The 12,850-nt window shown below is 41.3% G+C and overlaps 1 long non-coding RNA gene across 1 annotated transcript in view; it reads right to left on the bottom strand.

Moving 5' to 3' along the window:
• Positions 1–2,764: 2,764 nt before the first annotated feature.
• LOC122761066 overlaps positions 2,765–12,850 on the bottom strand; it is a 53,549-nt gene continuing 43,463 nt past the window's right edge. The window contains exons 2-3 of the long non-coding RNA XR_006358526.1: positions 3,001–3,149; positions 2,765–2,820 (exon numbers count right to left, since the gene is read on the bottom strand). This is a non-coding gene — a long non-coding RNA (uncharacterized LOC122761066). The remainder of the gene's footprint in view (positions 2,821–3,000; positions 3,150–12,850) is intronic.

Consider the following 12,850-nt stretch of genomic DNA (forward strand, 5'->3'; position numbering starts at 1 on the left):
ACTTTGTAATAGTTTGAGTTGATTGTGAACATAGCATGCAGCAGAAGACTTCTCTTGCCCAACTTCACACTCCTTTTCCCTTTTTTTTTTTTATTTTAATGTGAGTGCTCAGTTTTCTCCCTCGGGGAGTCTGGCACTCTCGCCGTCTCTCTCATGCCTCCTTTTTCTAACCAAAAAAGCCCAACTGTAACAACAGCGGTCTCTAAACAACGAGGGGATTCCAGACGACTGACCTCAGCGCAGCTCGTCCACTGCTGAGATACAAATATTTACCCGTATCGCGTTGTGCTCAGCGATGAGGGCCGCCCCGCCACGACAAAAAACACTCCTCTGATTGGACCATGCCTAACTTGCAAGAGAAGAAATGAAACAATCTCTCGTTTACCATCTCTTATTCAGTTTTCCTTCCGTTCGAAATGACAACACAATTATTCAAGGGTATATAAGTAGGAGTCAAGGGAAAAAGAAAGGCAAAAGGTGAAGAAAGCTAATGCTTTTCACTACTTTCTACTTCCTCACTCACTGATTAGGAGGCAGTGGAATAATACTGTATTGATCATTTATCACACGAGAAAATTATAATAAAAAAAAGCTTTTGTTAACTATGTGAGAATACAAGCCTGTGGAGAACCACTATGGGATACAATTTTCATCGGTCTCAGACCTCCAACCTGCACTGCAAGATTAGAATCGGAACGTCCAAGCCTGGAGCAGTGATAAAGTCTGAGATGAGCCTTAGCTTGACTTCATAATCTCTGAGCAGTTTTAATAAAAAAAACGATAATAAGGAACAGTTGCATATGCGAGAAATCAAGTCGGATTCTGACTGGGCTCACAGTTCGGGACAGGGTGAAGAAGTTGGACACGAGAAGCTCCTCCTCCACCTCCTTCTGAGGTGTCTCATTATAATGACTCCTACACGGGCTATTTGAATGATGTAGTCTGGACGACTGGGGGGGGACACCAAGCGCCTACAGAGAGGACACCCCATCTGTCTCTGGACCACCTCACTATCCCAGAAGCAAGCAGTGGACACACCTGTGGAGCAATATGTTCTGACGGCTGCCTCCACAACTGGGCTTGGATTTAATAAGCGTAATAAGGGTGATGGATGGATGGATGGATGGATGGAAGGACGGATAGTTTCTAACTCAAGTTCCTTCGTCGCTCTTCTGAATATTTTAAGTAGCAGACACTGAAAATTCATTGTTGAATCTACCCACTAAATTCATTCCGTCTCTAAAAGCAGTAACTGAGCAAAACAGGGGCTGAACATACAAGAAGCAGAAGATTTTAATTTAAAGGTTAATTTAATTAATCCAGCTCCTTGTTCACAACCCAGTACTTTGGCTTTTGCACCGATGGTTTAGTTTTTATTGCTCTGTAACGAGATATTGACTCCCTGTCTCGTCTTATCAGCTTATGTTTCCCAGGTGGTGCATGTGCTGTGATTGTATATGTTTTATTGCATGTTTTAACCCTCTTTTGCAGACAGTTTGATTTTCATCTTCTCTCTCTGAATAAAAACACCAGAGGTATTTTCTCTTTGACTTTTTGATTTTATATTTTTTCCCTCTCTTCTGGTTTCTTTAAAAATTAGAATGGATTTGCAGCTTGTGTTGCTCGTATCGCCAAAGAGAAAAACAAGATTATATTTCTCAGCTTTGGGTGAAATGTGTAAATCACCATGTTCTCTAAAAGCAGCACTAAGGGTCTGAAAAAGCCTGAATACACAATAAACTCCTTTTCAAAGCACTCACTGCAGTAGTTTGTGTTTGACACTGATCAAGCCTAATCATCAGGCCATCAGATCTTGTGTGTGTGTGTGTGTGTGAAGAGCACACACTCACACACACATGCTCTCACACACACACACAAAGAGCATCTCCCTCTCTATCTTCCCCGTGCAAGTAGAGCTAACCACTCCAGGGAGCTGGAGACTCAATTAATGACATACATACAGCACTTGCAAGATGTCAGGAAGAAAGAAACACAACTGCACATATGCACATTAAAGGCTTTTCTGTACTGTATGTCTCTGTGTGTGTGTGTGTGTGTATGTGTAGCTCATGCACTCATGTACTGTATATAGTTAAGTATGTAGGCTAAGGCCGACCACTGGGAAACAGTGTGTGCTCTTCTGCAATATGAAACCACAAAACGTATAATTCTCTGGAACTCATTTTAACATTTTAACCTGCTCTGGAACAAAAAGTGTGGCCCAACATTAAATTCCATGCAAACGAATACATGGGGGTACTTGGTGTGTAAACGCGCAAAGAGGAGGGGCTGAGTGTTTACGATGCAAGTAAATAAAGAATAAAAATAAAAATATCTCTTTTCCCCTCACACGTGACATTCAATGGAAGTCGATGCGACCACTTCAGGGTTATTGGTTTTGCAGGTTTCCACACACATAAAATTTACTTAAATCCACTATTACCTGGATTTTATGTCCCCATTCCCTTAAGCAAAAGACATTGGCCACTAAACAAACATGGCCCTCGTGTGATAAGCACAGCTTGGAGAAGTGAAAAGAAAATTGGACAGAAAAAAACAGATAAGCCGCTGATTATGCCTTTAAGTAGAATATAAAAAATGCAGAATGCCTGTTTTTAAATGGCATTTTTGTTATTTAGTTTTATACTTTTATGATCTTTCAGAATTTAATCGCATGTTTACTCGTATCTATCTGAGACGAGGGACTAAACATTGGATGCTTTGCAGATTGCAACTTTTTTGAGGTGAAGTATGATTTTCTTACCTTTACAGCAGCTACAGGAAAATACTCGGGGAGTAGAAACGCCAGTAGACTGTGAGCTGTAACAGAGGGCAACAAGGAGATCAATAATCTATGTATAAGACAATAATCCTGTTGTCCTTTACTATGCATTTCAAGCCATTTAATTGGAAAACGTACAATTATTTTAGTTTTCCGTTTGTAAGGGAAAATAGCCACTTTTTGTAAAACATGAATTAAGAGGACTTTTCATTTCACACCTCTGTGGTCTCCTTCCACACACCGAGGCCTCACTTCCTCACTCTGTCTTCTCAGCTTAGGCACGGTTGGCTAAAGCTGAGGGGTCACCACTTGGCAAAGGACGGTGGCTGCTCACAGATCCCCGCGGTCAAAGGTCATTCCTGTTCTCCTGGTAAAAGGTGAGAAGACCAGAGCACGGATGAGTGGTGCTGAAATCTCATTTAAGAGCTTGACCCCCGAGGGCCAATGCGAGTTGGTCCGGTGCCCGGAAGACGCCGTCACCGGGGATGATGTATAGGTCTAGGCTGAGGGAGAAGCCCCAGTGCAACATACACATCCATGGGTGCACACACCTAGGTCGATGGGTGCTGATGCACGGAGCTTCAGAGCATGTCAGCATGGTAACACATCTTTCATCAGATAATGAAACTTTAAACAAGCCTTGTGAGGAAACTTGCTCATTATGACAGCAAATAATAAAAAAGCGGCACAACAAACAACGCTGCAGATAAAGGGTCAACCAACATGGACAACGGCGGATTTGAACATGAAACAGGTTAAGTAAATAACGTGTGGGTCACTGTATGAAGAGGTGGGGGCTGCAGTAAAGCAGCACAGTTTATCCTGCGATTCCTCAGGGAGATACAAGAGCTATATTTTACAATGATTTTATTTAATAGTGATTCATTTTGTAGCATATACTAAACTTAATACATACTTTACTATTTGAAGGTTCTGAGATGATCCTTTATAAGTCCTACAAGAGGGTGTTAGAGTCTGGGTAATAAAAGGTAATAATTTTCAAATATCACATAATAGAAAAAAGAATAAGATATACAGTGTGCAGACAATATAATCAGAGTGTAACACCTGGACAAAGGTTTAGTGAACATTTTGTCATATGTTTTTATAAACGTGGAATATTTCCAAGTTAATTATTACATTCAAGGGAAAAGTTAAAAATAAACTGTACTCCGTTTTCAAATAATTTCTTGGCTTCAATTGTCGAACTCTTTGTTGCATCAGGAGCACCACATGGCCCCGTATATATGCCATTTGTGTTTCTCTTTTCTCTCTTTTTTTTGTTGTTGAATAATCGTGAGAAGTATGGGCGTTGCAGCGAACAGAAGGGAACAAAGAGAGCGAAATGAACCCCTCATTGATCTCGTATTGAGAACATCTGCCCTGAACCTGAGGGGGTTTGGGAGACGCAGAGGAGTTCTAGGAGAAGTTGCATGAATAACAAGCAGCAGTTTGCAGTCAGGTAAACTGTGCCAGGTTATTTCCGGGGATTTCATTGAGAATTCATGACAGGTTTGTTACAGCACAATACTTACTGATAATAAGCAAACATTTGTGGGCACTTTTCAAAAAGCCCTTACAGTAGAAAATATTTGATTTCTAGCTTTATTCTGGCATTGGTCGACTAAAAAAAGGCCTTTTCAACACACAAAACGACAATACACAGAAAGAAGCTCACAAGAGGGAGGAAGGTCGTCCAACACAAAGATTGGGCTTTGTGCACCACTTGAGTAGCTAGCTGCATCCAAGCAACAAGGTGGCAACCCGTCTTTAGAGGTTGTTGTCATGGGTTATTCTGGGAAGAGCAGGATGAATGACTCAATCACAATTAACCGAGGCAGTCTAAGGGGATGTGGGCTCAACTAGACATGCAAGTTAAAACCACTTCATCACAGAATAAGTCCAGGAATGCATTGAAATCACAGACTGATGATATCTATGAATGTAACAGTATCCAAGGGAGGAGTTTTCTTTTAACTGCCAGCTGCTGGAGGTTTGCAGTGCAGCTGTTATTAAATAAATGTCCCATCTCCAGCTCTGTATCTGGATGGCGTCGAGATCAAACATAGGAGGCCCATTTGAAACCTGCCCTAATTATAATAGGAGGAGAGCTGTAGTTCAAATATTTATTAAATTGTAATCCCGACACTGTATCCGTTTCACGCAAGATGAAGGCTCTCGCAGACCTGACAGTTATCCGTTATGTCCATTCGCTGGACGGGAGCACGTTTCGCCTGAGCGTAACCACATGTGGGGCTGATTACGAGCGGCTGAGTGTTTACGGCGGACCCAGATGTTGGGTGTTTAACATGGCACGGGCCAAGCAGCGAGTTTTGACAGCTCGTGGTTCAGCTCGACCTACACTTTGGTTGCTGGACCACTGAGGCAAAATGTCAAACATGCAGATAAGGGCCAAGTAAATGTGATTACAGTAATTCAGTCTCTTCACTGGCCGGCCAATCTGCCCCATGTCGGTCAACACCTCCCTCATGTTTGGAGGGAAAGGTCCAAGGCTGAGGGGCTTCCTGCAAACCACCCACTTGTTAAAATAGATGGATAAAGAAATGGATGACGGATAGTCAGGGAAGAAGGGAAAGAGGGAGGGGATGAGAACTCATGCAAAGGGAACTACCACGTCATGAGTAAGGTAAATGTCAAAATAAAAGAATGAGTCTGTGAGAAGGAAGGATAAAAGGAAACAGGTTTTAGTGATAAATGAACAGTTAGAGAGTGATCAGACAAGGATGAAGGAATGAACTGGTAACATGCATCAAAACTGCATCATCTGCTGGATGAGAGAGAAGGAATACCACATATTATGTCAATATCAATGTTTAACTTCACAATTAATAAATAAAAATCACAACTATTTATTAAAAATGAAATAACGTGGAAGGAAAACACATTTGCGGTTAATCAGCTAAAAGTACTCGTATTAAAACAGCTAATACTATCAATAAACCATGACTGCATAAGATTGTAAGAAGAGACTCGAGAGGGAATAAAACGATAAACCTGAGCAACATTAGAGCCGTGACCTATGACGAGCAGGAGAGTCCTTCATGTGTTTATCAAGGTAAGTTAAAAATAAAGAGCAGATAACCGTGAGTATCTGTGAGCTCGAGGTCACTCACACATTTCAGAATATGCTGCTGTCTATTTAATATTCTTGGCCTGTGGGGCAGAGAGAGATCAGGTGACTGGGGTATAAATAGGCCATCTGCCATCAGCTCTTCTCAGCCGACTCCTTGACAGCATCAGAGTGACTGAAGACTGACTCTGATGTCACTTGAAATCAGGACAGTTGTCGCTGAGGGACCTCCGAGTTGACGGTGAGCTCAGAGGTGTCCCCGAGACGCGGATGGGGAAGATGAGCTTTACATCTGTTTTCCTCTGAAGTGACGGTGAAAGATTGTCCAGAGAGGTCCGGAGGTGAGCGGCGAGACACGGAAAATGCAGAGCGAGTCGGCGGCAGTTTCACTGACGCTGCTCGAGGCAGTGCATACCTGAACAGATGTGACTGTGACACTCAAGTATAAATATTTCTGAGGGGGGGGACAAGGGGATAACTAAATCCCAGAAGATAATACTACACATGTACAGTATCTGAGATTTTAGCAACTAGGTAAACAACTAGTTTCCTTTTAACTCGGTACATTTGAGTATAAACACATTTACAGTGATGACCTGAGAGAGACATGTCCTATTACAGCTGCAGAATACCCAGCAGATACGGGCGTTATTTAGGACACGGACTTGTTTGTAATAGCTGTTAGATTTCCTAGATTAACTTGTTAAGAAGGTTCAAGGGACTGATGTTTTTCTTTCAGATTACAATCATCAAAAAGCATTTAAACCTGCATTAAGATCATTGTGGGAAATTAAAAAGTCTCCACTAAAAGCAGTGTCATTGAAATCCATTCAACAGCTCCTTGATGCGGTCTTCACTGCAGGTTCTACAGACTGACAGGAAGGATCCTAAACGCAACATACACCACAATGTACAGTTTAAACACTGATCATTCTATTTATTATTTTTTTTATTTAACCATGAAAAGGTTAAATAAGCCTCTCAGTTTGGATTTGAAAGTGTTCCAGTCTTTCTGCTACATATTCCATGCAAAAGATGCAGAATGAACTAAAGCCATTTTACCCAATTCTATACGGGCAAATGGAACGGAAAGCAACAAATGATCTTGTCAATGGACAAAGTTCAGCACTTCTCAGTGAAATTAAGGTACAAATGTAGGTAGGCAGTAGTCTAAGACTATTGCCTTATAGATGAAATATATACCAATGACTGATTCTTCGGGTGGCCAGAGCTGGCCATCCCACCCCGAGATTATAACTCGCAATGGCGTGCTGACACTTTACAATTCGTAATAAACCTCAGGGATGCATGGTAAACAGTGTCAAGCTTTCGAAAGACATTGAGCAGAAGCATTCACGTACAAAAGATCTCCATTATCCAACAATGAAAAGCTTAAATGTGTAGGACATTTGGGCATTGCTTAAATACACCAAAGAGGAATCAACGATTGTTCATTTCAGACATTCCCAACTGGAAAGTGAATTTAGTGTTTGTAATATAATTGGTGAACTAATATGACACAACCCTCTCTGTACCTGACATAATAAATTCCCAGTACTTTGAGTTAAACCATTTTTGTCATGAGTGAACAGTGCACACGTTTCTTTTTGGTGGTAGTAATCATGATCCACACGTCTACGTGTCCCATGATAAATACAATGTTGTCTCTTTATTAAAACATGACATTAATGACAAATCACATCCCAACATACACGTCTTGATTACTGAAGCCACACATTCTGATTCTTACTGATGACAATTATGGTGTTTTTGATAAAGCAGCGTCTAGATGTCTTCTAAAATAATTTTCTCTGCAAAAATGGTGTAAAAAGTGATCACAATCACTCTTCCTGTCGCAATTGGAATGAATAGGATTTGTTATCTTCCCTGCGTTGTGTCAAGGCAAAGTTACAGCCTCAGCTTCTTCCAGTTATTCCTGTTTTTGCAGAGCACCGAGTTGGAAAAACTTTAGCTAAGCAGGTGCACCTGCTGTCCACCAAATTACTGTGACAATATGCAACAGCTTAATTCGTAATTTATCCAGCGTTTCTACTGCACAGAATGAGCAGGTCTGTTTTACTACGCACAATGACTCGAGATAGTGGGCGCCCAAATATCACAAACAACTTTAATGCTTCTTTTTTAAAGACAGACTTCAGTGAAAGTTACATTTTCCTTTCTTATTTCCCCCCATCTTGGCTTATAAAATTCTTAGTGCTTTCTCCATTATGCCTTTCTCCTGGAATCCCAGGGAAATTCAACGCACTCTTTAGAATTAGTGCCACTGCCAGCTGACAAGGCTCATTTGCCTCCGCTGGAAGAGGTTGTCTCTTTCCTTAGGTACCTCTGTTGTGCTGATGCTCCCCTTGTCACTACAAATTCCTGTCTTTACCTACGCAGCCGGTGGTGCTTTCAAATATGGATACACAGCCTGTTTAAGGAGAGCGCTGTCAAGCTAAACAGGGAGAGCGATGCTCAGGGGGTTAGATTTCCAAGCACATTCTCGTGGTTGAGTTATTACTAAAGTAAGCAGCAATATGGGCTTTTTTTCCTTAAGAATGATGTATAGTAATATTAATACTCCGTATGGCAAACAACCAGTCAGTATGGAGTATTTTGCATCATTACTTTCATACATTAATGGCAAAGAAAAGGTTTTCTATGGCACAAAAGACTCTAATATCAATATCAATCGATATTATCATTTTTTTATAATGTTTATAAAACAGACCTTTTTTTACATCTATTGCCAAAAGCATAATATTCTTAGTTTCCGAGAGGACCAAACAATTTAGCTATTGTTTTACTATTACTTTACTATTACTATTATTTCAGTATTAGAACCAGCGACCTTCTTGCAGTGAGGTAACAGTGCTAGTCACTACTCCACCATGTGGCTTGTATATTTTCACATTTAAGAGGCTTATTGCAGCTCTTGCAAGCAAAAATACAGTAGAACAATCAAATTGCAGATACTTTGCGATTTGACAATTGTAATGTTTCAGATTGTGGTTTTGATTTGAAGATTATTTATTTCTTATTGTTTCAATGGTCAAAAAAGCTTATCCCGCGTTGCTACTGTACAACAGAAGGGAAAGCAGGCCGATGGCCATTACAACCCCGTGTGACGCACAGTTGGAACGATGACCTGAAACATCATCCGCTCAGCATTAACGCAGTATGGTTCAAGTGCTCTGCAATCTGTTTGTGCTGTCAGCATGTCATAGCATGTTGTGGTCACCTGGGATGGGCACTCAGTTGATGGCTCATATATTAAGTATGAGAATACTGGCTGCAAACATGAATGACATGTTATGAGTAAACCTTTTTGTTTCGTTGGTCTCTGTGCCTTTCAAATAACTGTTAAGGAACATAATTCATATGTGCCAATAACACAGGCAGCCACAAGTGAGCAGCTACTGATTACCAGGCGAGCATTCAAACTGCAGGTTCATGAAAATTAAGTAAAATGATGCTGACATATTACATGAGCCTCTGTCAGCACTTTCTAACTCTAAAAATGCTATGTTTAGGTAACAGGTTTTCAGTGGGGTTTCAGTCATGCAGCTGGATGCTTTACTGGCTTGTTGTCCCTTCTGTTTCCCTAATGTCCCTCATTTCACATGACAGATGGCTCAAACAGACAGGTAGCTGGTATGAATACAACATCAGAATATGTAATTTCTTTGTTAAGACCTCCACCCATCCCTGTCATCCCCATTCCCCCTACATCACTAAAAAAAAAAAAGAACGTTTTCCCATCCGAACATCTCCTCCGTTAAAGTCGGCTCCGTCTGTCTCTGTAAAGTGAGCACATGGTTCATGCATAAATCAGCAGCACGGTGATCCCAGGTTGTTTCCCCCGATGCACCGCCTCTGGTGATCTGGCTACCGGAGCCGTGCCATTATGCTGGCACAGTGAGCCAGTCACCGCTAAACAAATATGAAACCGCGCCACTTTGTGTCACAAATTTTTACATTCAACAGAGGTCACGTAAAAGCAAGGGAACCTTTTTCGCCCATCTGTGAGCTAAAACGTTAAAAAGGTGGGTGAGCCTCGCGGGACGTGTGTGGGGGGAGAGAGACTGAGTGAGGATGTAAGCCATTACAGCTGTGCATGTCGCACAGCTATCCAAGATGTATGATCCCTGTGGCCATTTCAAATATTTACTCTCTTACCTGTGTATCCCCACACACAATATTGCAAGATGTGACTTTACTCTATAAAATATTACGCCTTTGACAAGAGCACAGGGACAACATGGAGTTGTCATCTGATGTAGTGGTAGACAAGGTCATGTGTTCACCATGTTATCATCCTATACTGTCACTAGCACATTAGGACACACAATATGAATCAAAAGCATCATTTCCATTCATTAACTACTCAACAAGTAACTGCCTCAAAGTTTCTACACCTAAACTACTTGAAAACTTTAGAAGCACACACTGATCACATTTGTACCAAGTCAACTTTGAACTTGAGTCGCCGTAAGCAACTCATATAAACACTAATATAAAGAAGAATATATGAATATGTTTCCAAGAGAATAATATGTTTAGTTCCTTTAGCGCTTATTTGACTTATACCATATACCATACTGACATTACATAAATATAAATATACAATGTGAAGACACATTATAAATAATTGAATACGAGCATGAAGCTGCCCTGGGAGGCATATCTATATACTTGCAAGTGCACTCATCTCATAAGCCTCAAAGACAACCTGTGATTAACAATAAGATAAGTTGACTTTAACTTTCTGATTCCCCTCCCTAAAAAAAAAAAATTGAAAAAGCACTCAGAGAGCACAAACCTTTCTTTCCCCACAGAGTCATTAAAACACTGTAATATAAATACATCCACCAAAACCTAATAATTTCTTCCTTTTATGATAACCTCCACCCCCAGTACATTTAATCAATGTCTCTTTTTGAGCCTTTTTGAGTGATGCTGCGGAGACAAATGCAAACAAATTAAAAATAACCTCCTTGGCAGCAATGATACATTTCCCTTTTTGCAACTTACTGTATGTAATTAAAACAGAGCGCATTCCGAGTTTGAACCATATACTGTATATACAGTATATCAAATATCTCTACTGCTTCCCTCTGGAGCAACAACAGCTCAGCGGCCAATCGGAAGAGAGGTTGAAAGCCTCCTACTGCTCCAGCATGGTCAAACTTCCTCGCTAATGCAAATAGTGACGGTCAGTCAGTCAGAAATGAGCTGACACAGACGGTCAAACTCAATGTGCTCTGGTTGGATTCGGTGTGGAGCTACAAACAGTGCACCAGAGCCTTAGGCTTGCTAGTTCCACTGCAAACCCCCTGAACTGTCGCGTTGCAGCATCTAGGTCCAGTGCAGGAGCAGTAGAACCAGCTGGCCCCTGCACCTCCGGCCCACTCTCCTCCACTGTTGGACCCTGTGGACAGAGCTGTAACATGCCAGTGGGCCCTCAAGGGCAGCCAGGAAGGCACGCATGGCTGCAGACTCCGAGACCATCAGGCAGGTGGGAGGGCCGTGACAGGGACATTATGGCAGAAATATGCTTTTCCTGGGCGGCATACAGAGACAAAGCCATCAAGCATGATTATATTTATTTTATTTTTTTTATCAACCTACACACCGCCTATCATCACAGCTGCTGCGCTGAGCACCAATGGTTCATTTTCGGCACTTTGTATTCCAATCTCATGTTGATAAGCGTATTAGAAACTTGAAAAATATCACTTTATGGCGAGTTTGGAAGAAATAAAATATATGTGATTCATTTGCTGTGGACAATTGTGAGATAAATTATGACCACCCTAGTTAAAATAAATAGAGAAAATTGTTTATTTCCTTTCATAAAAGGTAGTTAGTTGGTGTATCAGACGTTGGAGGATTTCTTTTTTTGAGTCATCTAAAGCTAAACTAAACACAATCAGTTCCTGACCTGTTCTAAGAATAGATTTTAACACTATTAAATCTATTCTATTAAAAGCAGGTCAGCCAGGTTGTGACTGACAAAATGTGTTCCTCCACTTCCCCACTGGAAAACCCAGAACTGCGGAATGTAGAATTGTTTCAGAGCTTTTTTGGGTGATTATTTAGACCTGAACCTGGTCTCTAATAAGCATTCTATATACATCACGCCTCGTTCGCTGCATCTCAGCATCAGCTGTTAATTGGTTTATTTTCTCCAGCAGATTATTTTCTCCTTCACAGAGAGTGAGGCAATGAGTAAGAGGGGACTCGCTGGTGAAGGGGGTGGAGAGATGGATCGAGGGAGGTGGGAGAAGTCACTTTTGATGATATTACATTTTAATTATTTCTGTAAATACAGGAAGTTGGGGCTCCTGAGCGACCCTATCAGTTGATTTTTCATTGTAAGGTGTCTAGCTCCAGCCGGGCGTCTGGCTGAGTAGCTGACGTTCCACCAGCAGCCATGAGGGAATACCGCCCCCGCCCCCCCCCGCAACTCACACACATGCTCATATCCACACACCCCTCTTCTCTCTTCTTTCATCTTGTTAATGGACATTCCTGCACAAACGTCGGCGAGTCTACCTGACTGCAATCCTTTAAAGTTTAATTCACTCTACATTTAGCCCCGGTCATAAATACCATATTAGGTAGAGGCAGCATGTTTTATGTGCTCCCTATGGTCGTGCTTTTGTTTTAATGAAGCCATTTGCAACTTATGAGCAGAAAAAAGGAGAGAAAGTCGCATATTAGATGGGATAGATCAGTCAAACCTATTCCCACTTTGTGTTTTATACATGCACTGGAATAAAATGAGGCCGCTGCCCATCCACCAGCAGAGAGGGAACACTGTATTTTGACGTCTTCTTTCTTCAATTCCTGCTGACTTAAAAGGGCTTTTATAGTGGACTGACTGGTTGTTTACTGCAAATCATTGACTTAATCACATTATTCTCTCGCTGTGATAAATTTCAGGGGATTTGTATTTGTGAAACGGCTGTGCC

This window comes from Solea senegalensis, linkage group LG2, assembly GCF_019176455.1.
Source record: "Solea senegalensis isolate Sse05_10M linkage group LG2, IFAPA_SoseM_1, whole genome shotgun sequence".
NCBI lineage: Eukaryota > Metazoa > Chordata > Actinopteri > Pleuronectiformes > Soleidae > Solea > Solea senegalensis.